Genomic DNA, 25,470 nt, shown 5'->3' with positions numbered 1-25,470 from the left:
ATCACTGTGCTACTGCTCCTTAACCCCAATATTTGACAACTATACAATGGTCAGGACTGGCAAGGGACACCCATTATGTTCCAGAACTTGAAGATTACTAGAAGCCACATCTTTGCATTTTTGTCATATTCCAGTTGATGTTGCACATTAGTAAACTTAATAGTGAACCAGTCAGAAGAGGTTAAACATGGAATCAGTTTAGAGGCAGTATATCAAACAGTCTTCAGTGCAATGAGAATACAGCCTACCACCTTCTGGGGATTGAGTTTATAAGTGCAACTGAGAGGAAGCCTGTTCTGCCAACTGGCACACTGAGGAATCACAGGCACACAGAGCATCATTTTCCATTCATCAGTTTAGATAAAGTTATGGACAATTCTACCCTGGGCAATGATCAAAGGGAGTTTTATTTTCTCTGCTTAACTATTTCCTTTCCACCACGGATACTCAGTGTTACTGATAGTCAAGTACAACATATGACAGAAGAACACAAGAAATAGAAGGAGTTGGCATCCAGGCCCTTCAAACCTGCCCTGTGATTCAATACAATCACGTTACATGTTACGCTGGCCTCAACTCCTTTTCTGTGCCATTTCCCGATAGCCCCCTGTTCCTCAATTTATCAAATATTTATCCACCTCCACTTTAAATACGTCTAATGATCCAGCCTCCAACAGCCTTTGAAGCAGAGAATTCCAGAGATTCACAACCCTCTGTGAGAAGGAATTTCTATGTACCTCAGTTTTAAATGACTGATCCTTTATTTTCTGGCTGCGTCCTCTTGTTTGAGGCTATCCCATTAGTAAAAATATCTCACCATCTACCCTGTTAAGCCTCCTCAAGATTTTATGTTTGAATAAGATCACCCCAACTCTTCTAAACTCCAATACAGACACAGATTATTTAGTCTCTCTTCATAAGATAGCCCTCACATCCCAGGGATTAGCCTGGTGAATCTTCTTTAGACTGCCTTCATTGTTACTGTATCTTCTTTTCAGTAAGGGGACCACCAAAACTGTACACAGTATTCTAGGTAGGTCTCACCAGCTGTGCAGTTGTAACAAGACCTGCCTATTTTTAAACTCCAATCCCTTTGCAATAAAGGCCAAAATGCTGTTTGCCCTCTTAACTACTTGTTGGAGCAGCTGGCTAGCTTGTTGTGATTCATGCAGTAGAACACTCAAGTTCCTCTGTACTTCACTTAGATAATAATCTGCCTTTTGAATCCTCCTACCAAAGCGCATGACCTCACATTAAACTCATTTGACAGGTTTTCACTCAGCCGATAAGCCTCCACTGAGCCCGTGGATTGGATGCTGTTCTGCGTCCAATAGTTTTCTCTTTCTCACAGGCACATAGGGAGCTGGCACCAATGTCCCATGTGCAAAGGTTGACCAAGCAGGGGCTGTGGCCAGTCCTGAGCCTGTTGAGAGTGGACCACTCTTTCCTTGGAAGGATGAAACCAGGCAACTGTTGGGTTGGGTTTGAGACCAGGGACTTGTTTGTCTTGTCTAATCATTCCCATTCATTTGTCCAGGTGGAATTTGTGTTGAAGTCCAGTGTGGGAGGGTTTTTCCAGATTGGCCTCCCTGATAGGAGTTGTACGTTGGATGGGCTGAGTAGGTCAGCATGAAGGTGGAGGGATTGGAAACATTTTCTATCATTTTGTGGTTTGTTGCAAGTCGATGGATATGTGGAGGAGGGATGTTTACCAGGACAGGGAGCCAAGGGAGTGGTGATGAGTGCAGTGTTCCAGTAATGTCTACTGGATCTACATTCACACCATGCCGCCCGTCAGTACCCAGGCCCGCCTGGGGAATCTAAATGTTCCTACCAGCAGGCTAAATATAAAGGAAGCTTCAAGAGAAGAATCCACACAAGGAATCCTAGTCAAAGTCCCAAAGCCGAAAGGAACAGTGAAAAATCCTTTCCCTTCAGCACCACTGAATGCACATGGACTGAGAGTAATCAAACTATATCAATGCCATATTATCCCAGTACCACAACATTTGTTATATCAGTGTGTTTCTTTCACTAACATTGTGATCAGGGCTTTCTGACATCAATTAAGTAATTCTGATTTTTGAAGGTTGCAATGCTGTGGCATGCCTGTCACATTAGGTTGTAATGATGGCAACCATCTTACACCTCTATCTGATTGAAGTTTTCATTCTGAACATTTGATTTTAAAGTTGCCATCATTATAACCTAATGATTCACGGTGTGGTTTGGAACATAGATAGCTATCCTGTTTATGTAAAAGTAGATTACAATGAAGGCATTATAGCAAATTTGAGTTGAGTTTAAATGATTGAAAGGGAGGACTTGAAATCAAGCTGGAAAGTCCAATTTGTGGATGAAATCCTTGTTTGGAACTCCATCGCACTAAAAGACACAGCTCCCAGCCTGGATTTTCCTCTGCGTCAACAATCTGACTGAAAATGTGGCACCTGATGGTGACCAAAGTGTATTTTCCTTGATTAGCCCATGTAAATACTGATGGATGGTTGTAATAATGAGAATTCTGGTTGTGCTTATCTTGGTTGGTTAGGGTGGAGAGGAAGGGGTGGAGGGAGTGTGACTGCTGTGGTTGCTCAGTTACAGGGCAGCAGAAGAAGGCAACACCATTTTCTAAAATGATAAATTTGGTGGGCTGGCTGAATTGTTATCTGACAAATGGACTACATTCAGCTTGGGTACAACTCAAAATGTAACCCCTCTTTCTCCAGAATTGGATCAGGACACAATAACACTCCTAAAGCCCAGAATCACAGAGCGATTAATGAAAGAAGTATGGCTGAAGGAATAGTTCCTTCATTCACCTAAATTAGAACACTGGCCTCCAAATACAGGTGGGTAAATCAAATTTTTGCCGTCAATCATGAGGAAATCTCTATAATTATGGGGCAAGTTGTGTGGAGCTAATGGGATGACTCTTTGGATAAAAGATTTCCCCCAACCACCCCAGTACTGAACTACACTAAGGAAAGTCAGTCCTGCAACTCCCAATACAAATATTGGGCTAGATTTAACGTCCCCAAGATGAGTCCTTTCCATTGCATGGAGAACCTGTAGAAGACTCACATTGCATCCATCTGGGAGGCCCATGGGAACATAGCAAATGGGAGCTCAAGTCAGCCATTCTGGCCCACCATTGATGGCTGGTCTATCTGAATGTTATTTTCCTGCACAATCACCATCTTTCTTGATGCCGTTAATATCTAGGAATCTATCAATCTCCTCCCCGAACATACTCAATGACTAACCCTCTACAGCTCTCTGGTGTGGAGAATTCTGAAGATCAACCATCCTCTGAGTGAAGAAATTTGTCCTCAACTCAGTCCCAAATTGCTCACTCCTTACTCTCAAACTGCACCCGCTGGTTCTACATTACCTCCCCATTCCCTCTTGCCATCCCCCGATATGGAGATGCCGGCAGTGGACTGGGGTAAACACAGTAAGAAGTCTCACAACACCAGGTTGAAGTTCAACAGGCTTATTTGGAAGCACAAGCTACTAGTCTTCAGAGCGTTGCCCCTTCATCAGGAAAGTGGGAATTCTGTTCATAAACAGGGTAGATAAAGACACAAACTCAATTTACAAAATAGTGGTTGGAATGCGAGTCTTTACAGGTAATCAAGTCTTAAAGATACAGACAATGTGAGTGGAGAGCAGGTTAAGCACAGGTTAAAGAGATGTGTATTGTCTCCAGCCAGGAGCGTTGGTGAGATTTTGCAAGCTCAGGCAAGTCGTGGGGGTTACAGATAGTGTGACAAGCTCCCCCGTTGAGGCCGTCCTCATGTGTGCTAAGAGTCTTTGCTTGGTGACTCTGCTTTGTCATGTGTCGAGAAGGCCACCTTGGAGAACGCTCACCCGAAGATCAGAGGTCGAATGCCTGTGACTGCAGAAGTGTTCCCCAACAGGAAGAGAACACTTTTGCCTGGTGATTATCGAGCTGTGTTTATTCATCCGTTCTCGTAGTGTCTGCATGGTCTCCCCAGTGTATCATACCTCGGGACATCCTTTCCTGCAGCGTATCACGTAGACAACATTGACCGAGTTGCAAGTGTACGTACTGTGTACCTGGTGAATGATGTTCTCACGTGAGATAATGGCATTCATGTCGATGATCCGGCACATCTTGCAGAGGTTGCTGTGGCACAGTTGTGTGGTGCTGTAGTCAATCTGAAAACTCGCGACTTGTGTTACCAAGTAAACCTGTCGGACTTTAACCTGGTGATGTAAGACTTCTGACTGTGCCATCCTCCGAGCCAGACCTCCACTAGCCAGGGGAAACATCCTTCCTGCACCTACCCTCTCAATCCTTGTAAGAATTTTATATGTTTCAATGTGATCACCGCTCTTTCTTCCAATTCTGTTCCTCTGCCGAATGGTTTCATGGTCATATGCTGCGGATATGTAGCACATGCATGAAAGATCCCCGTTGGATTAAAAAAAAATAAACCTGCATCATAGTTGACCCCCTTTAACCTTTTTAATATGGCAGTGGTGTGTTCTATTGGGAGAGGTCTTTAAGCAGAAGAGAAATAACGCAGATGTGTGCAGAACAATTTTCTCAATTGCTTAATCTTCCAATGCTTTAGCTACTGTCACATTTATGATATGTAGAGGCTTTGAGAAAATCCACATCACAACAGGCCTGAACAAGGGCTGAGTTGCTCTCCAGCTTTGATCAGTTGAACATTTGCAGTTGCGTCAGCACACGCAGTGACTGATCTCCAATTTGTCATGGCTTAATTGCCTGCTTTTCTGAAGTGCCTGGTCGCTGGTCCTTCTGCCTCTACGCCTCTCACCGAATGGAATCATAGAATCCCTACAGTGCAGAGGAGGCCATTTGACCCCATGGAGCTGCACCGACAATAATCCCACCCAGGCCCTATCCCTGTAACCCCACTTATTCACCCCACTAATCCCCCTCCCCCACACTAAGGGACAGTTTTGCATTGCAAATCAACCTAACCTGCACAATTTTGAACTGTGGAAGGAAACCGGAGGAAACCTATGCGGACAAGGGGAGAATGTCTGTGTGGAGTTGGCACAGTCACCCAAGACCTGGAACTGAACCCAGGTTCCTGGTCTGTGGGGTTACAGTGCTACCCACTGTGCCACTGTGCAACCCCCCACCTGCTGAATCTAATTCAGCTTCAACTTGTAAAAGCACATGAATGAGTCTGGTGAGCAGGTGTATTACTCTGATCAAAGCTTGAACCATTTCTCCCAAACATGATTTCTGGATATTGAGTACCAATTATTTACAGCACCTGCTTCAGGCAACACAAATCATAAAGTCAAGAAAAACAGAACAGTTTAAGACTTAAACTTAGTCTATCTCTGTTATCATTAACACTTCAAAAGCCCAAGTTATTCCAGACATAGATATCACTTCATAGAGTCAATGAATCACATTGCACAGAAGGAAGATCTTCAGCTTGTGCTGGGGTTTCTCCTGAATGCCTTACTGGATTTATTGGTTCCATTCTTGATGATCAATCTGGCCGATTAGGTTGAATTTGAACTTGCAGGTTAAAAATGGGGAAATTCACAGTGTGTTAAGAAGCAGGCTTCAAAACATGGATTTCTGCAGTAAATTGCAGTGCATTCAAGAGAAGTGGGTTGTCTGTTTTAATGTGCTAACTGCCCAAATTACAGTGGATATTAAATTGCACTTTTCAATTTAATTCTGGGTATGCGGGTTTCTTGCCACTGAAAACAAGCTGTGTGAACATGGCAGCAATTGAGGGGAATTAAGGTGTGTAATGGTAAGTATTGAACAGCCCCAGCTGCTCTCTTGCCCGCTTCTGCGAAAAGCTTTGGTCATTGCCTTTGCGCTGAGAAGTACTTTCATCATTTCAACAGTTCATCATTCTCCACCTGACAGTCATAGAGGTTTACAGCATGGAAACAGGCCCTTTGGCCCAACTTGTTTAGGCCTTTTTTTTAAACCACTAAGCTAGTCCCAATTGCTCACATTTGGCCCATATCCCTCTATACCCATTTTACCCATGTAACTGTCTAAATGCTTTTTTAAAAGACAAAACTGTATTGTCTAAGCATGGCCAACCTGAACTTCCTCTTGTTCCAACCAGGCTGAGGAAGTTTATTCGCAGGATTTGCCCTCCAACACCTATTACATTGAAGCAGACTTACCAGCAAGGACAGCATGCTGGAGACACCATCAGGAAGCTAACTAACATTGTGCCATAGTGATACAATGAAAGGTATGTGATGAACCAGGTGGGATACAAGCAAGATATCTGCATAATGGAAATGCACTTCAGGCACCTGGACACATTTAGAAGCGCATGACACACTGACCAGCGTGTCCAGAGTAATGGTGGTGTCCACTGTTCAGCAAGACATTACTCCGCAGAGAGGTTTGGACACCAGGAGGAACAAAGTGCAGAGCACACAGCCTCTTCGGATGATTCCAAAGTGGAGGTGGGGGGAGAATGTGATGCGGCCAATATACCAATAGCAGTGGTCGGGATGACCTCATTACTCTGAAGTTCAGTTAGGTTCCATCAGTCCAACTATAGAACCATAGAATCCCTGCAGTGCAGGAGGAGCCAATTTGGTCCATCAGGTTTATACCGACTCTTTGAAAGAGCATCTTTCCCAGGCCAACTCTCTCTCCCTATCCCAGTAACCCCATGCATTTACCATGGCCAATCCACCAAATTCTTACCTTTTGGACTTTGGGAAGAAACTGGCGCATTTGGAGAAACCCACGTAGACACAGGGAGAATGTGCAAACTTCACACAGACAGTCAACCAAGGCCAGAGTTGAACCTGGGTTCCTGGTGCTATGAGACAGTAGTGCTAACTACTGTGTCACCCATGACCTTATTTATTGTGGCTGATTGCCTTGACACATAGGTTTAAACACCTTGTCCCTTCCAGAAACATCTCCATTGTGTTATATTTTCTACCATCTGCCCTTCCGAAACCTTTAGGTTCTTCATTGACCTCAATACTTCTGCGACTATCAATCTACACAACCACTCTCTCGCCTCTAACTTCATCTCCTCCTTTCCACCATCTCCCAACCTGGTCCAGTTCCTGTCCGTGTTCACGCCTGAGGTATGCAGATGATCTGCCTAAAAGCTTTGCCACACCTTCTTTGAGATGCTCTTAAAACTTCTTTGACCATCTAGGTATACCTCCTTCTTTGGCTTGATGTCCATTTTTGCAGGGTTGCTCTCCAATGAAAGTCCATGTACACAATAAGAGTGGTAAATGTAAGTTGCTTTTGTCACATACCTCTCTCTTCACAGATGCTAAATATTTCCAGAGTGTCAATTGTTTCAATTGCATTTGCTCTTACTGGAGATCTGAGAATCTAACACTAATTGAAGCTGGCATAGTCACTGCCAAGAATGGTTACAGTTATCAGTGTGATTGTTGATGAGCACAACTTAACTAAGGTTTACAGATAGCAAAAGCTGATTGCCATGGTGTTCTGCTTCCATTGAATATCCACTATTTCCCCTGTTTTAAATCAGTTAAGTGCCTTCCTCTGGTGCGACTCATTATGCTGCCAGATCAGAAATCCCAAGGTATATTGTGAAGCCAGACCAGACCCCAACAATTTTCAATTTTGGCATAAATATGAGGATAGGATGCTTCACCCCAGGAGTAATTCCACTGACAAATTCGGGATATTATCACAACACAGTTTAAGTATAACTCTAACAAAATGAAACAGTTTAACCCTTAACCACTGACTAATCTTTAAACATGAAAAGAAACAACTAAACTTCTGACTTATTACTATTCAATTCCAATTAAGCAACATTTTTCTTACAGACTTAAACCCCAATTTTAAAACAGTTAGCAAGTTCAGGCAGACTTGCTTTAACCTTTCATAACAGCTTTGAAGCTTCCAGAGAGATTTTGTTTTATAGAGACAGAGCTGTTATTTCTAAACAGCCTTCTCCAGCAACTGAATGCAGAAAGCTGCTTTTCTCAGCTACAAACCTACCCCCTCCCATTTCTAATACCACGTGACTATGCGACCCAGTATACTGAACTCACTTTTCCATTACTTTAATCAATAAAATACCTCAGGGGTCCGTCTTTTCAGTTAAAAAAAAGGTCACTAAGCCTTCTGCTAAATGCAGACTTACATGGCTAAAAGGAGTAATTATCCTGCTTTCCAGCATCTGCTGTATTCCAACCAGAGAAACCGACTGCTTATACCTAAACACTGGGTGGAATTTTCCCATTGAATCTGCCACGGGAATTGTAGCAGATGGGGGCGGATCAAAGGCCCATTGACATAGGGTGGGAATTTCCAGCCTTGGGGCAAGCATGTTCGGAAAATCCCACCACTGAATTTTAAAGCAGTCCCCCTCAAACATAAGATATATTAATAGCACAGTTTCATCACAGTAACCATGAGTTGCTCCATGAGGAATCTTTCACTGAAATGAGCCTGGGTCCCTCTGAAAGCGTGATCTCAAATATAAGTGTTTGAAGTGGAAAGTGTTCATTTTACCTGCTTTCTGCTGTTGCTCCTTTCTCAAGCCTGTTGAGGTTCCAAGGTTCCTTAGTTTCAATGTTTGATCCCAAAGGTTTACTGCCTGGAAATCAATGTAAACACAGGCTGCTGTCAGCTGCATTATAAGACATATAAAGATATAAACGATAAGGCAAATCTAACTTGTACAATGGGATAAAACCAACTTTTACAAATGCACCATAGAAAGCATCCTTTCAGGTTGTATCACAGCTTGGTATGGCTTCTCACTGTTCAAGACCGCAAGGAACTACAGAGAGTTGTGAATGAAGTCCAGTTCATCGCTGAAACCAGCCTCACACCCTTTGATTCTGTCTACACTTCCCGCGATCTTGGAAAGGCAGCCAGCATAATTGAGGACATCATACAACCCGAACATTCTCTCTTCCACGTTCTTTCATCGGGAAAAAGATACAAAAGTCTGAGGTCATGTATCAATTGACTTAAGAACAGCTTCTTCCCTGCTGCTGTTAGACTTTTAAATGGAACTACCTCGCACTAAGTTCACCTTTCTCTACACCCTAACTGAACACTACATTCTGCACTCTCTCCTTTCCTTCTCTGTGAATGGTATGCTTTGTCCGCATAGCACACGAGAAACAATACTTTTCACTGTATATAATACATGTGACAATAATATATCAGATCAAATAAACATGTACTGTTCTCAAGATTTGTACAGTAATCATTCTGAAGATTCTATCCCCTTTTGTACTGTATGTCGGGTATTAACAATCATAAGAACATAAGAACATAAGAAATAGGAGCAGGAGTAGGCCATCCAGCCCTTCGAGCCTGCCCCGCCATTCAATAAGATCATGGCTGATCTGTCGCTGCTCAGTTCCACTTTCCCGCCCTCTCCCCATAACCCTTAATCCCCTCTCCTATCAAAAACCCATCAACCCGCGTCTTAAAAATATTTAGCGAGGCAGCCTCCACTACTTCAACGGGCAGAGAATTCCAGAGATTCACCACCCTTTGAGTGAAGAAGTTCCTCCTCAACTCCGTTCTAAACCGCCCCCCTTTTATCTTGAGGCTGTGCCCCCTAGTCCTACTGTCTTTTTTGAGCGGGAAGAGTCTTTCCACCTCTATCCTATCCATCCCATTCATCATCTTATACGTCTCAATGAGATCTCCCCTCATTCTTCTAAACTCTAATGAGTACAAGCCCAGTTTATTCAGCCTCTCCTCATAGCTCAACCCCCTCAACTCCGGTATCAGCCTAGTAAACCTCCTCTGCACTCCCTCCAAGGCCAAAATATCTCTGCGCAGGTGCGGCGCCCAAAACTGCACACAATACTCCAGCTGCAGCCTCACCAATGCCCTATATAGCCGCAGCAAGACCTCCCTACTTTTATATTCAATCCCCCTTGCTATGAAGGCCAGCATCCCATTCGCCTTCCTGACCAACTGCTGCACCTGCAAGCTGGGTTTTTGCGACTCATGCACAAGGACCCCGAGGTCCCTCTGCACCGTCGCCTGCTGCAGTTTTTCGCCACGTAAGTAATAGTCTTTCCTACCATTCTTCCTACAAAAGTGGACCACCTCACACTTGCCAACATTAAATTCCATTTGCCATTTCCTGGCCCATTCGCCCAGCCTATCTAGATCCTTCTGCAGACTCTCTACACCCTCCGCACAATTTGCCGTTCCCCCAATCTTGGTGTCATCAGCAAATTTCGACACTCTACACTCGGTTCCCTCCTCCAGATCATCTATATAAATGGTAAATAGCTGAGGCCCCAGCACCGACCCCTGGGGCACTCCACTAGTCACCATCCGCCAATCCGAATAGCACCCGTTGACCCCCACTCTCTGCCTCCTATTTGACAACCAATCCTCTATCCATGCTAATACCCTACCCCCAACTCCATGACACTCAACCTTCTGCAATAACCTCTTGTGAGGCACTTTGTCAAACGCCTTCTGAAAATCTAGAAAGACCACATCCACCGGCTCTCCTCTATCGACTGCCCTAGACACATCCTCATAGAACTCCAGTAAATTTGTCAGACACGACTTCCCTTTAATGAAACTGTGCTGCGTCTGCTCTATCAAGCAATTCCCTTCAAGATGCCTCGCAATTTCCTCCTTAATGACAGATTCTAACATTTTACCTACCACAGACGTTAAACTAACCGGCCTATAATTCCCCGCCTTTTGCCTGGCACCCTTCTTAAACAACGGTGTAACATTAGCCGTTTTCCAATCATCCGGCACTTCCCCGGAATCCAGCGACGTCTGGAAAATAACCACCAAGGCATCCACTATCACCTCCGCCATTTCTTTCAGAACCCTCGGATGCATTCCATCCGGTCATGAAAGTTTATTAGTCACAAGTCAGCTTACATTCACAATGCAATGAAGTTACTGTGAAAATCCCTTAGTCACCATACTCTGGCGCCTGTTTGGGTAAACTGAGGGAGAATTTAGCATGGCCAATGCACCTAACCAGCATGTCTTTTGGATTGTGGGAGGAAACCAGAGCATCTGGAGGAAACCCATGCAGACACAGGGAGAGCGTGCAAACTCCACTGTCCCAAGCTGGGAATCGAACCCAGGTCCCTGGCTCTGTGAGGCAGCAGTGCTAACCACTGTGCCACCATGTCGCCCCAATCGTGTGTGATGGTGTGGGTTTGAAGAGTTTTCTGAAGCCACATAGAATATTTCACCTCAAAAGTCCCAGTGCCACTATAGCAAATGATGCATTATATATATAAATATATATACACACAAAAAAAAGGAAAACATAATAATCTGCAACACAATTAATTAAAAAATAAGCAAAAATGCTCTTCTGCTACTTCACTCTCTTCAAAGTATTACATTGATTGCACTGCAGTGCAAACTTTTCCAACAGCAGTTTTGGAACTGATTTCCTGATCCATAAGTCTGCTCATTAGTGACAATGCATTTGCCTCGACTTTGTTAACATTTTGTATTCCCAGGTAAATGTATACAGCTGTTTGCTGCTTCCTACAGTTAAAGTGACAGGCACTTAGGGCAGCAATGATACAAAACTGAAGCCTTCCACATTGAACAAATGGAACACAATGCCTAGTTGGCTCTTGATATCCTAACGACAGCTGCGAGCAAAAGTTTATTTTAATTAGAAGCCGCATTAATTTACATTACGCGTTATAATTTCAAGCACTCTCCCAACGATTCTGATTATTTACTTAAAAGATTCTTTCTGGCAACCTTTTAGTAAACGCAGTGTGGTTATCCTGCCTGTAGACCAAACAGATCGCTGGATTCGCTGACAAATCTGATAGAAAGCACGAATTATCAACCTATCTGAACTTCTGTTATTGCATTGTGCAATTATTATTTCAAAGTCCCCCAAATCTTTGCGCAGCTCAGTCAATTCTGAATAATTGCATTTCAAGCTTCATTTCAATAACCCTTAATGCTTTACCTCAACAGTCATTTAGTGTCAGGGGAGCTTTCATTCAACTTGTCGCATTGCATTATTTATTTACATTACACGTAGAAAGAGGTAACTTAAAAATGTTTCCAAGGAAGGCAGAATTGGCATTTATATAGCGCCTTTCACAACCTCAGAGTATCCCAAAACATTATAATCTTTTAAAATGTTGTCACTGTGTTATGATGTGGAGATGCTGGCATAAGACTTGGATGGGCATAGTAAGGAGTGTCACAACACCAGGTTAAAGTCCAACAGGTTTATTTGGAATTATGAGCTTTCGGGGCGCTGGTCCTTCATCAGATGAGTCCCATTGAAGGAGCAGCACTCCAAAAGCTCGTGATTCCAAATAAGCTTGCTGGACTTTAACCTGGTGTTGTGAGACTTCTTACTGTCACTGTATTAATGTAAGAAAATGCTGCAGCCTATTTGTATCACAAACATCAATGAAATAAATGATTGGCAGAATAATCTTTCTTCCGTGAAAATGAAATTAAAGCAAAAGACATGTCCTCAAACAGTCACAAACTTCAGGATGTTTTAAGCTTATTTATTGTTGTCACAAGTAGGCTTACATTAACACTACAATGCAGTTACTGTGAAAATCCCCTACTCCCCACAGTCTGGTGCCTGTTGGGGTACACTGAGAGAGAATTCAGCATGGTGAATGCATCTAACCAGTACGTCTTTTGGACTGTGGGAGGAGACCAGAGCATCTGGAGGAAACCCACACAGACAAGGTGGGGGGGAATATGCAGACTCTGCACAGACAGTGACCCAAGCCGGGAATCGAACCCAGGTCCCTGGCGCTGTGAGGCAGCAGTGCTAACCACTGTGCCATTGTGCCCCCCCCAGCTAATGAAGTACTACTAAAGTATAGTCACTGTTATAACATTGTGAAACTGCAGCAAATAATTGGCACCGAAAGCAACAATGAAGACATGTGATCTTAATTTGGGTTGTTAGTTGAGGCAATAAATATTAACCAGCAGGCTGGTCGAACTCCCACGTTACTTTTTTAAAACGTTCTTTTCCACCCAGCTCAGAGTGCACTCAAGCCTCATTCTAAAGGTGGCACTGTCAACAGTTCAGTACCCAGTACTGCACTGGAATCATATCAGTGTGCTCCAGTCTCTGGAATAGGATTTGGACCATGCCATTGGGCTCAGGGGTGAGGGAGCACTCAAAACAAACGTTTCTGACTGAAATAAGTATTTATGACTCAAGAAAATGAGGAAGGCTTGCGACTTGCTGTGTCACTCCTGACTTCATGACTTTCATTTGCTCCGTATGTTAGTTCTTGTACTTGGATAGCACCTGCACTGGACCCTGTGCGACTTCTCTATTCATCCAACACATCCTGGAATGAGGAACATGTGCACCGCGACAAGTGTTTCCTTTTCAAAAATACTCATCTCACTTGAAGTGTGAAACAATTTGAAGTGCGGACAGTCCTCATGGTGGAACCTACTGGGAATCGCAGCAGCAACTTTCAAACTTAATTGGTTTTGGAGCAATTGTAGCAACTCACTGTTCAAAATGGGAAGAATTATGGTTAGACATTAGAATATTGCGGCTGTTTACACCCAATTACTGAAAAGATCAATTATTGTGTACCTTATGAAAAGAAAATATTTACTGTAGCTCGCTGAACTGAACTTGACCAGACTGTATATTTAACAGAGCAGACCAAGCCAGACTGACTAAAAATTTGCTGGCCCTTTCAGGCGTAATTTATGTTGGCTTTGGAAAGTGAACCTAATTAATTACTGTTTGATCAACAGAAATTACAATGACGCATTTGAACAGCTTTTCTGAAGCGCATTCAGAACTTCCACTTGACATTTTGCTCGGATTAACATGTCTCTGCCCCAATGAACTTGATTCGCAGATTTTAAACTGTGTCGGACTTAGGTGCATTGTGTGCAATGCATTTGATTTTCTTCTTTCAAATCATTTAAGGTAAACTTGCAATGAAAAGAGTCTGAACTGTGGCAATTGAGTTAAATCTTCATGGTAAGTATCAGCGCCACAGTATTGTGGCTGCAGATCTGTGCAAGTCTGTGGGGCAGCACGGTGGTACAGTGATTAGCACTGCTGCCTCACAGTGCCAGGAACCTGGGGTTCAGTTCCTGGCTTGGCTCACTGTCTGTGTGGGGTCTGCACATTCTCCCCGTGTCTGCGTGGGTTTCCTCCAGATGCTCCGGTTTCCTCCCACAGTCTGAAAGAAATGCCGGTTAGGTGCACTGGCCATGCTAAATTCTCCCTCGTTCTACCGGAACAGGTGACGAGAGGATTTTCATAATAAGTTCATTGCACTGTTAATGTAAGCCTACTTGTGACACTGGAAGTAAACTTTAAGTCACCAGATCTGTGGCCCCACATTACACTTTCATTAACATGAATATAACAATGTAATGACGAACCTGGATAAGGGCCATATCACAGCCTCCCTGACAGCTGGCCAAACACATGCACACAAAAGAAATCTGCTGCTTAATGTCACAGCATTAACACTCTCCCACTAAGAGCATGAATTGTGTTACATTTGAACAAACAAATGTCACGGTTGAATGGTCAAACATCTGCTGGCAGTTGCACAGCTTTGGTACAAAACTCTCTGTCCAACTGCCCTCCAGCAGAGTAAATAATTTCTTTCACGTTACAATGAAATTGCACTAAACTTGCCGTGGCATTTACCATGAAATACTGAGATGTGGCTCTGTTTGAATGGAACTGTACTTTATCAAACAGAAAACAGACCTGTTCAACCAAAAAAAGTTTACACAAGATGTAATGCGCAGAATAACTCATACACTGGGGTGCCACACAATTCGAATGAGTGCTCGCGTCGGCAATCCAGTGATATTCAGAAAGCTAACACCTTGTGATTTTAATATTTTGACTGCAAATCATGTTGTTTTTGTTGGATGTAATTTCTCACCCTTTTATCGTACAAATGTGCTTTCTTAAGTCAAATTAATCCATGTTTCAAATGGTGGTGAAATTAAGACCAGAGGGTGTTTTAGGCACTGCTTGAGGGATAAATGTTAGCCAGAAAACTAGAGCTCTCCTGCTCATTTTCAAATAATGCAACAGGGTCTTCTAGGTCCACCTGAGAGGGCTGGTGGGATCTGGGTTTAACATCTCTTCCAGCAGACAAATTTCTAATAGTGCTCCCACTGAGTCATGGCAGACAATAATTACAATAAACCTCAAGTAAAATAGCAAGGTTCCGTGCTCAATTGGATCCCAAATGTTTAAATTCGAGAGAAATAGCTGTTTTAGCATCGGAGGTTAAAAAAAGCCCAGGAATGGCACTAAAAGCCCCAGTAAGAAGTCTCACAACACCAAGCTAAAGTCCAAAAAGTTGATTTGGAATCATGAGCTTTTTGGAGCACTGCCTCTTCATCAGTTGGGTGGAGAGGCCTCCACTTAGCTGATGAAGGAGCAGCACTTTGAAAGCTCATGATACCAACTAAACCTGTTGGACTTTAACCCGGTGTTGTGAGATTCCTTACTGCGCCCTTCCCAGTCCAATGCCGGCATCTCCACCTCATGACTAAAATACCCAAAATGGTGGCTGCCAGTCATCTCAGATTCCTTGGTGGCTTTTTTGCACGTTACATCATTTTCTTCACACTCTTTTAGATAAAGAAAGAGGCACAAAAAGCCAAGTTACGAATCCCAGCATTCATTTTATGCTCTCTTGGGCTCACGATATTTACAGCGTTACGCTAGACATCATTGTCTCACGCTTTTCACATTCTCGAGGTTGTGTGTGTTGGTGGAGTTACACTTCATTTCTTTTGTTCTCCTGCAGAATTTTTCCAAGCTGAGCCGCCAAGTGTATGAAGTGATAATGTACTAACTGCTACTTTTTTCTTTCTTCACTGAGACCGCTTCTGACAGTCTGACATGCTGTGGGTATATTATCAAATAAATAGTATATTATCAAATAAATAGGTTGGACTAAAACCTGGTGTTGTCAGACTTTTTACTGTCTGACATGCGACAGACAGTAAATGTATAGACAGGCAGGCATCTTTAATTTATTTGGTGATTACTGTGGGAAACCTGGATCTGCAATGCTGTTACCATTAAACAAAAGTCGCAACTTTCAAAAGAAAATATCATAAACTGATCTTTGCCTACCCGGCACAGATTGTAAAATGTTGTACTTCACTAATTGGTTCACTCTTTGGGACGGTACCATACAAGACGTTACAGCGGAGTATGTAACATACGCATGGGATCAAGTAGAAGCAATGTATTTTGTTGTTTGGAGGGGCAGTGCTGTGTGTCCTATGGATATTCAGAAACTGAAGCCTGAATTGATACTTGCATTGTTTTCACTTTCACAGAGTAAATGTGAGGGAAACGTTTTTACTCAGAGGGTGGTAATGGCCTGGAATGCCTTGCCTGAGAGGGTGATAGAGTTGGGTCGCCTCACATCTTCTACCTGGATGAGCACTTAGCATGACGTAACAGTCACAGTCATGGGCCAAGTGCTGGTAGATGAGATTAGGTGGGAGTTTGGGTGTTTCTCATGTGTCGGTGCAGGCTCGATGGGCCGAAGGGACTCTTCTGCCCAGTATTGTTCTATTATTACCATAAATGGAATTTAAATTCAAGCAGACTTTTAATCAGCATCGCCAATTCATATTTGGTAGCAGAAAGTGTTTTTCAAGTAATGATTCTTTAAAAGAAATCTGCAGAGTTGCAAAGTTATCAAGGCAACTGGAATCAGTCATTAGAAGGTGCTTTATGGATACAGATCCAGCAGGTGGCATAATAAGGTGCTGGAGTCTCGAAAGTTTGCTAGTTCTTTTACAGGTTTATTTTAAACATATCAATCACAATATAAGACATAGTAATTAATGCCGTTGATCAGGAAAGGTGCCAGGGCCTGTGAGCTGCAGCATAAAATAGTGGCTTGTTAGGTGCTTGGAGCAATGTCATCTCACTGTTGGCGGCAGGTTATATTTAGCAGCACACTCAATATCTCCCAAAATACAGAGCAATACCACAAGTGCACAGGCACATACATGTGACTGGATTCAACTGGAGCAGCCAGAGTGTGTGTGTGTGTGTGACAGTGCGAGAGTGTGTGTGTGTGTGTGTGTGTGTGTGTGTGAGAGAGTGTGTGAGAGAGTGTGTGAGAGAGAATGTCTGTATGTACATGTGTGAGTATGTGTGTGTGTGTGTGTGTGTGAGTGTGTGCGCATGAGTGTGTGTGCGCGCGCATGAAAGTGTGTGTGCGTGTGTGTGAGAGTAAGCGTATGTGCATGTGTGAGTGTGTGTGTGTGAGTGTGTGTGAGAGTATGTGTGAGAGTGAGCGTGCGTGAGAGTGGGCGTGCGTGAGAGTGAGCGTGTGTGCATGTGTGTGTGAGTATGTGTGTCTGTGAGACCGTGTGAGAGTGTGTGTGCATGTGAGAGTGTGTGTGTGCGCGTGTGAGTGAGACTGTGTCTGTTTCTGTGTGTGTGTGTGTGTGTGTGTGTGTGTGTGTGTGTGTGTGTGTGTGTGTGTGTGTATACCTGTGGCTTGCTTCACCTGGTCAGTCCTTGTCCACTAACTCATCTGGGGGAAAAACAAATTCAATATAAGCAGTCAAAGCAACTTTACAATGACATGGATTGGTTTAGGGCATCTGACTCTCCCACCTCACCCAAAAGCTGAGTTGGTGATTTGCCAACCTTGCTAACAATATAGGATTTGATGGAACTTCGTTAGCTTTTTAAAAGACTTCGGGAATTGAAGTTCAACATAACAGACAAAGAAGAAAGCAACTCATAAGTGCCAAGTGAGTTAATACTCATAGAAAATTAAATTCACCTTTTGTTACTTAAACTACTGATAGTGCATCTCTTTTGACACTTGTATATCTTCTTTGATTAAACCAAATGCAGGTATATTTCAATATGTGTTTGTCAGTGATTGGGTGAAGAAATAAAAGATGGCCTATGATCTAAACAAATCAATTCTACTGACACCAATGAGGGGTAAACATTCCACAGCGAAAACTTATTGATCCAAAATTAATCCTGGTGCCTCAATTATTCCACCTTTCCATTAATCACAGTTAATACACCATTGTGAGCTTATTGTTATTGTGTGAGCCAAGCAGTGCTTCAACCCCAGAACTGCGGTTATTTTCCCTTATAAATCATAAAGTCAATCATAACAGAGTTGATGTATGGCTATCAAAGCAGCATTGCAACAACACGCAAACTCAGCCTGAAAGGAGGGGGAACTGGATACAGATCAATCCTGTCCGAATCTCACCTACTCTGCACCTCAAACAAACTTCCAGTCAGGACTGACGGCAGCCCAAGTGGATCTCACAACAGCTAGGCCTTTAGCCCATTAATGTCTGTTGACGGATTACGCAATAGCACAAATTTCCATGATGCCGACTGCGGAGTGTGTCGCTATAAGAGGGATGTTGGAAGCAGGCACATTCCGGGCTGACTGGAAGGCACTTCATAGAGGGGGAGCCACTGCACTTTCATAGAATCATGGAATCCCTACAAAAGGGGTTCGGCCCTTCAAGTCTGCGCCAACCACAATCCCAAACAAGCCCTATTCCCATAACCCCACATATTTACCCTGCTAAACACCTGACACTAGGGTCAATTTAGCACAGCCAATCAACCTAACCTCCAGATCTTTGGACTGTGGGAGGAAATGGGAGCACTCGGAGTAAACCCACGCAAACATGGGGAGAATGCGCAAACTCCACACAGACAGTGACCCAAGGCCGGAATTGAACCCAGGTCCCTCACACTGTGAGGCAGCGGTGCTAACCACTGTGCCACCGTGCCACCCTTTCTGAAGATGGAGTTTATTTTTACTGAGTGCTTAGTGCAATTTTCACTTTGTTCTCTTTCCATCAATGTCTGACCTCTCAGGTGGATGTGCAGATCTCTATAGGTACCAGCTCAAGGAAGAGCTGACAAATTGTCCTGGTCCTCCAGCCAATATCCATCACTCATGCAACATTACCAGGAATAGATTATTTGGTCATTATCACACTGATATATATATGTTTCTTGTTCAGTACCATAACATTCAAAGCATAATCACAGAAAATTGCACATTCTCAGAATTGTAATGCTTTGTTTAGTGGATAGAGCTGTATTACCAACATTGCTGCATGAACTTGGCCAGAGGGGCAGACTGTGTACTGCAGCTGGCATTTTTGTTTCTGAATGTGGTTACTTGGCAAACCTTTCCCGGATTCCAATCAAACATGGTACAAAAGTTCAAGGGATCAGTACCTCTAATGCTAAGGATCTCGAGCCAGACACAATTATGTCATCATGTTACACAAACTGTGTCTGGGCACAAAGGACCACATTCTGGGAAAACCATATTTAGTGTGAATGTGGATCTGCGTTTCAAAGATTATTCATCTCCTGGATCGCTCGCCTTCACTTTTCCTGCATGACACTTTGTTTCTCCTGTTTACCTTTCAGTGGTGTTGGAAATGCTGGAGGACATGGGGATTGGGAGAAAGGGGTGAAGTGGGGAGATTGTGAGTGTGGTGGAAGGTGGAGGGGACAGAAAATATCAAAGTTAAGTGACAAAACAGCCCGAGTGTCAGCAGCGGGAGGAACAGGTAAGAGTAGGAAGGGAAAAATGACATTGATAGCTGGACCTCAATGAGAGACTCCAAGCACTCAAAACTACACAAAGCTGCAGGCTTCCCGAAAGATAACATCTTTAGATGAAACTACAGATTAAAATAGGCATGATGTATCACATTGTTCTCTGCAAACCACACAGTTTTTAAATCTAAACGAGCAAAGTTTAAAAATAAATTTTTAGCTTTAGATTTATCTAATTCTGATCGGCAAGTTGTACAAGATTGACACGTTGGCAAAGAAATCCCTTCATTAACATTCCATTTCTCTGGGTCTTCTTAGCCATGCCCCTGTGACAGTCATCTCTGTAGACCGAGTGGTCATGTGAGACCCTGATGATGCGGCTACATAAGAAGTCATGTGACAGAAGTGAGGGAATTATTCCCGGGAACTTCAAGTGTTGAAATAGCTGCTACGTAAATAAAAGACACTTTGTTGAAAGTTCTTGTTGTCAGGAATTTGGGAATCTACATGGTGTCAGGAGTTGGCAGTGTGGCACAAGCATTTCACTGCATCAACCCATTCGCCTTTGATGAAAATATTGCAGATAGTTAAAAGAACAAAGAACAAAGAACAACCCAGCACGGGAAACAGGCCCTTCGGCCCAACAAGCCCGCGCCGCCGCAGCACCCTACACCTATTCTACCCTGCGTGTCTACGAATAGAACCCCTGACTTAGCCAGATTCAGGGGAGAATAGTGTCAATTTGGTAAAACCAATCAGCCTAAGAGCACATCTTTGGGGTGTGGGAGGAAACCGGAGCGCCCGGAGGAAACCCACGCATCCACAGGGAGAATGCACAAACTCCCACAGACACAGGCCCAAATCCATGTATCTGCACAGCTAGCAGTGCTAGTCACCGAGCTGTTGCGGTGCCCGTCTACCGGTCCAGGATCAAGCACACACACCGACACGAAGTACTAGGCCACTCCTGGAACCTCCAAGAGTAGCCCACGCATGACCCACCATGTGCATGCCCCTCGTTTGACAACGAGGTGGACCTCCACCTGCGGAATAAAAGACAAAAACATTAAGAAAAGTTCAAGAAGGAGTGATGTATTTACTGCGGTGCTGCATTGTCTGACAAGTCTAGATAGCGACAGGCGGGATTTTTCAACCGCGCTCACCTCAAAAGTGGAAAATCCTGCCCAAGGTCAATGGACCTTTGTATGGTCTGTCCCCCCCATCCTCTACGATTCCCCTGATGGGTGGGTGGGAAAAATTCCCCCCCATAGGCTCTATTAAACCTAGCAATCTCCGAGACTGTTGGAAAATTTAAGTCATTTGTTTTCCAAATGGAGGAAGAAAAAGAGGACCCTGAAATAATCCTAAAAAAAGAACATAAGAACATAAGAAATAGGAGCAGGAGTAGGCCATCTAGCCCTTCGAGCCTGCCCCGCCATTCAGTAAGATCATGGCTGATCTGTCGTGGCTCAGTTCCACTTTCCCGCCCTCTCCCCATAACCCTTAATCCCCTCTCTTCTCAAAAACCCATCAACCCGCGTCTTAAAAATATTTAGCGAGGCAGCCTCCACTACTTCAACGGGCAGAGAATTCCAGAGATTCACCACCCTTTGAGTGAAGAAGTTCCTCCTCAACGCCGTTCTAAACCGCCCCCCCTTTATCTTGAGGCTGTGTCCCCTAGTCCTACTGTCTTTTTTGAGCGGGAAGAGTCTCTCCACCTCTATCCTATCCATCCCATTCATCATCTTATAAGTCTCAATGAGATCTCCCCTCATTCTTCTAAACTCTAACGAGTACAAGCCTAGTTTATTCAGCCTCTCCTCATAGCTCAACTCCCTCAACTCCGGTATCAGCCTAGTAAACCTCCTCTGCACTCCCTCCAAGGCCAATATATCTTTGCGCAGGTGCGGCGCCCAAAACTGCACACAGTACTCCAGCTGCGGCCTCACCAATGCCCTATACAACTGCAGCAAGACCTCCCTACTTTTATATTCAATCCCCCTCGCTATGAAGGCCAGCATCCCATTCGCCTTCCTGACCACCTGCTGCACCTGCAAGCTGGGTTTTTGCGACTCATGCACAAGGACCCCGAGGTCCCTCTGCACCGTCGCCTGCTGCAAAATAGTCCTTCCTACCATTATTCCTACCAAAGTGGACCACCTCACACTTGCCAACATTAAATTCCATTTGCCATTTCCTGGCCCATTCGCCCAGCCTATCTAGATCCTTCTGCAGACTCTCCACACCCTCCGCACAATTTGCCGTTCCCCCAATCTTGGTGTCATCAGCAAATTTCGACACCCTACACTCGGTTCCCTCCTCCAGATCATCTATATAAATGGTAAAAAGCTGAGGCCCCAGCACCGACCCCTGGGGCACTCCACTAGCCACCATCCGCCAATCCGAATAGCACCCGTTGACCCCCACTCTCTGCCTCCTATTTGACAACCAATCCTCTATCCACGCTAACACCCTACCCCCAACTCCATGTCCCTCGACCTTCTGCAATAACCTCTTGTGAGGTACTTTGTCAAACGCCTTCTGAAAATCTAGAAAGACCACATCCACCGGCTCTCCTCTATCCACCGCCCTAGACACATCCTCATAGAACTCCAGTAAATTTGTCAGACACGACTTCCCTTTAATGAAACCGTGCTGCGTCCGCTCTATCAAGCAATTGCCTTCAAGATGCCTCGCAATTTCCTCCTTAATGACGGATTCTAACATTTTACCTACCACAGACGTTAAACTAACCGGCCTATAATTCCCTGCCTTTTGCCTGGCGGCCTTCTTAAACAACGGCGTAACATTAGCCGTTTTCCAATCTTCCGGCACTTCCCCGGAATCCAGCGACGTCTGGAAAATAACCACCAAGGCATCCACTATCACCTCCGCCATTTCTTTCAGAACCCTCGGATGCATTCCATCCGGTCCTGGGGACTTGTCCACAATCAGCCCCTCCAGTCTGTCGAGCACCGCCTCTCTAGTAACAGTAATGTCATTAAGACCCTCCAGTCCTACCACCTTTCCATCACTAACACCCGGCAAATTATTCACGTCCTCCTCCGTGAAGACAGAAACAAAAAAGTTATTCAATACCTTAGCCATATCCCCATCCCCTACCACTAGGTCCCCTTTCTCATCCTCTAAAGGACCAACGTTCACCCTAGCCAGCCTCTTCCTTTTTATATATTTATAAAAACTCTTGCTATCCTTTTTTATATTAAGCGCTAGCCCAGCTTCATAGTTTCTCCTACCCTTCTTTATCAACTTCTTTGTCAATCTTTGTTGACATTTAAACCTCTCCCAATCCTCTTCTCGCCCACTACTCTTAGCTACTCTAAATTCCTCCGCTTTTAATTTAACACTTTCCTTCACCTCCTTCGTTATCAACTCCTTATTACCTCTCCTCCTACTGTCCTTTTTGACCATCGGAATAAATTTCTGCTGAGCACCAAGAAAGATCTCCTTAAAGATCCTCCACTGCTCCTCAGCAGACCCTCCCTCCAACGCGCTCCCCCAGTCAACATTCGCCAATTCTTCTCTCATCCTACCGTACTCCCCTCTATTCAAACAAAGTACGCGTGTCCGGGAACCCACTTTCTCCTCCTCCATCTGCACCAGAAACTCCACCATACAATGATCACTCTCCCCAAGAGAATCCTTCACCGCAAGGTCCCTAATTCTACCCGCCTCATTACATAGCACGAGATCCAATGTATTCAAATAGACAAACCATAGAGTGGATTAATTAATACAATCTTAGATTGCTACCCTGAAAACATTGGCAAAGAAATGTGTGTGGAACTCTCAATGATGAGTTAACCAGGGATCGAATAGTTTGCGGAATTCACAGCAATCTCGTATGCAAGCAGCTGCTGCAAGAGAAGGACCTTACGTTACAAGCAACCAGCAGTACCTGTATGTTAAACTAACAATCAGAAAAAAGAAGCTGAGATTTTTGGCCGGAAACAGAATTATTCGCAAGTGACAGGGCACCCTGCTCCCTCTGCAGTGGCTAACACCCTCTGAATAGAACAGTTTGTCCGACACATAGTAAAAGATGTCACAAATGTGGGAAATGGAACTACTTTACTATGTGCTGCGGGTCAAAACCACAGGAGCCCTCCCCTGCCATCAGCAACACTGCAGCTGGTCAGACCGTCACAGGTAGGAGTGTCAGTCAAGTGAATGAATTGGAGCTCAGCCAAAACAACAAAGCTACAGAGCTTCTGAAGCCTTGCACAAATTCAGGTTCTCAAAAGCTGCTTTACAGATGGACATCACATGCAGACAATGGCATTATACCATCATGAGGGGCTGGCTGGTGTCCCCAAGGAGGCTTCCCCATGAGCTCCGCACATCCTTCATCACCAGAGATGAACTAAACATATTGCATGGCCAGTGAATCATCGTCCTTACTTCTCTTCAGAGGTACTACATTCAGCAACTTCACCAGGGGCACCCCCATTTGGAAGCAAGCAGATGAAAAGCCAAGGAATGACTATTCTGGCCCTCCCTGTATGCTGGCATGTGAAAGTGTCCAGATGTGCAACATGCAATGCACTCCAGCTGCATCAAGCAAAAGAATTCCAGCATTTACTTTGGTCTCGCATTTCCCATGGTCATTCACAGCAGCTGATATCTTTGAATAGAATGGGGAACATTTAGTCTTAGTTAATTCATATTCTGGTTGATTTAAACTCTGGTACCTGCCAAACATGACAAGTAACAAAGTCGCCAACAAACTCAAGAGACAATTTGCCACACATGGCATCCCACAGAGACTCATCACAGACAACGCGTGCCATTTGTCTTCACTGAATTTAGGAACTTTGCACACACATGGGACTTTGAACATATCACAAGCAACCCCCTGATATCCACAAACAAACGGTCTGGCGGAACGGGCAGTACACTCAGCCAAGCATCTTAGAGAGAAATGTGCCTGGGATCACACAGACATTACGCTGTATGCTTCAGCCTGTGACATCTACCATCACAGGGCCTGCCCTAGTCAGCACAAGAACATTTTTTCAGGCTCACCAGAATTATGATTGCCACTATTCAGGTTGTGCTGTGCTTAAATATAAAACCAACATGAACAGTGCCCCCGTGCAATGCAGATTGAGAAGCAAAATGTGCAACTATCGAGATGCCCACAGATTCAGCCCCTTTTTACCCGGTGAAACGGGAAGGATCTAGGCGGCTTTTGGCCATGAACAGCTGGCGATGGTACACAGCCATGACTCGCAGCTGAACAGTTATGCGGCAGGCTCACAGGGCCCACTATGTCTGCAGCCGCAGGCATCCCGACAGGCATCAGAACCAGCACTAACAGATAAGACAGCATTTCAGTTATCGGGCCCATGGCACAGGCCCTCTACACCACTCCACATGCAGACTTCTCTTGAGGCCAACATTGTGAGCCCTGTACCCACTGAACAAGCTGATGGAACGTTCCAGCTCATGCACACTAATGACACTGGCCAGAGTAGAACTACAATACCATCGGCCGGTGTGATCTTAGGCTCAGAGCACCCGAGCAAACCAAACACGAGGTTCTGCAACAAAAAGGGCAAGGGTGGGATGGAGAAGACATGATGGGCTATGCACCAGCTGTAACTGCTCAATCCGTGCCTAACTATATACGTAAACAGTTTATGCACTGTTAGCTCATTTAACTTGTATGTTACACAATGGTCTATACATAGGTTGCTCTTGTGCACACTTCTACATCACATACTACTGAGTGTTCCAACTAAACCGGAAGAATGGAGACCAAGTGGTCGTGTGTGAATGTGATGACATGGCTACATAAGAAGGCCTGTGGCAGGAGCACGTGAGTTATTCCCAGAAGCAAGGACAAATCACAAGTGCTGCAGTAGCTACT

General features: G+C 44.3%; 1 protein-coding gene across 3 annotated transcripts in view; it reads right to left on the bottom strand.

The window, feature by feature from the left end:
- Positions 1-25,470, bottom strand: part of myocd (myocardin) — a 620,755-nt gene that overhangs the window by 337,075 nt on the left and 258,210 nt on the right. For all 3 annotated transcript variants that reach the window (XM_080209049.1, XM_080209048.1, XM_080209050.1), the window contains one exon: positions 8,519-8,603. The gene's annotated coding sequence lies outside the window, so the exon portion shown is untranslated. The remainder of the gene's footprint in view (positions 1-8,518; positions 8,604-25,470) is intronic.

The sequence above is a fragment of the Carcharhinus amblyrhynchos genome, chromosome 21 (genome assembly GCF_965287045.1).
Source record: "Carcharhinus amblyrhynchos chromosome 21, sCarAmb.v2.hapA, whole genome shotgun sequence".
Taxonomy (NCBI): domain Eukaryota; kingdom Metazoa; phylum Chordata; class Chondrichthyes; order Carcharhiniformes; family Carcharhinidae; genus Carcharhinus; species Carcharhinus amblyrhynchos.
This window is presented reverse-complemented; position numbering and strand designations above follow the sequence as displayed.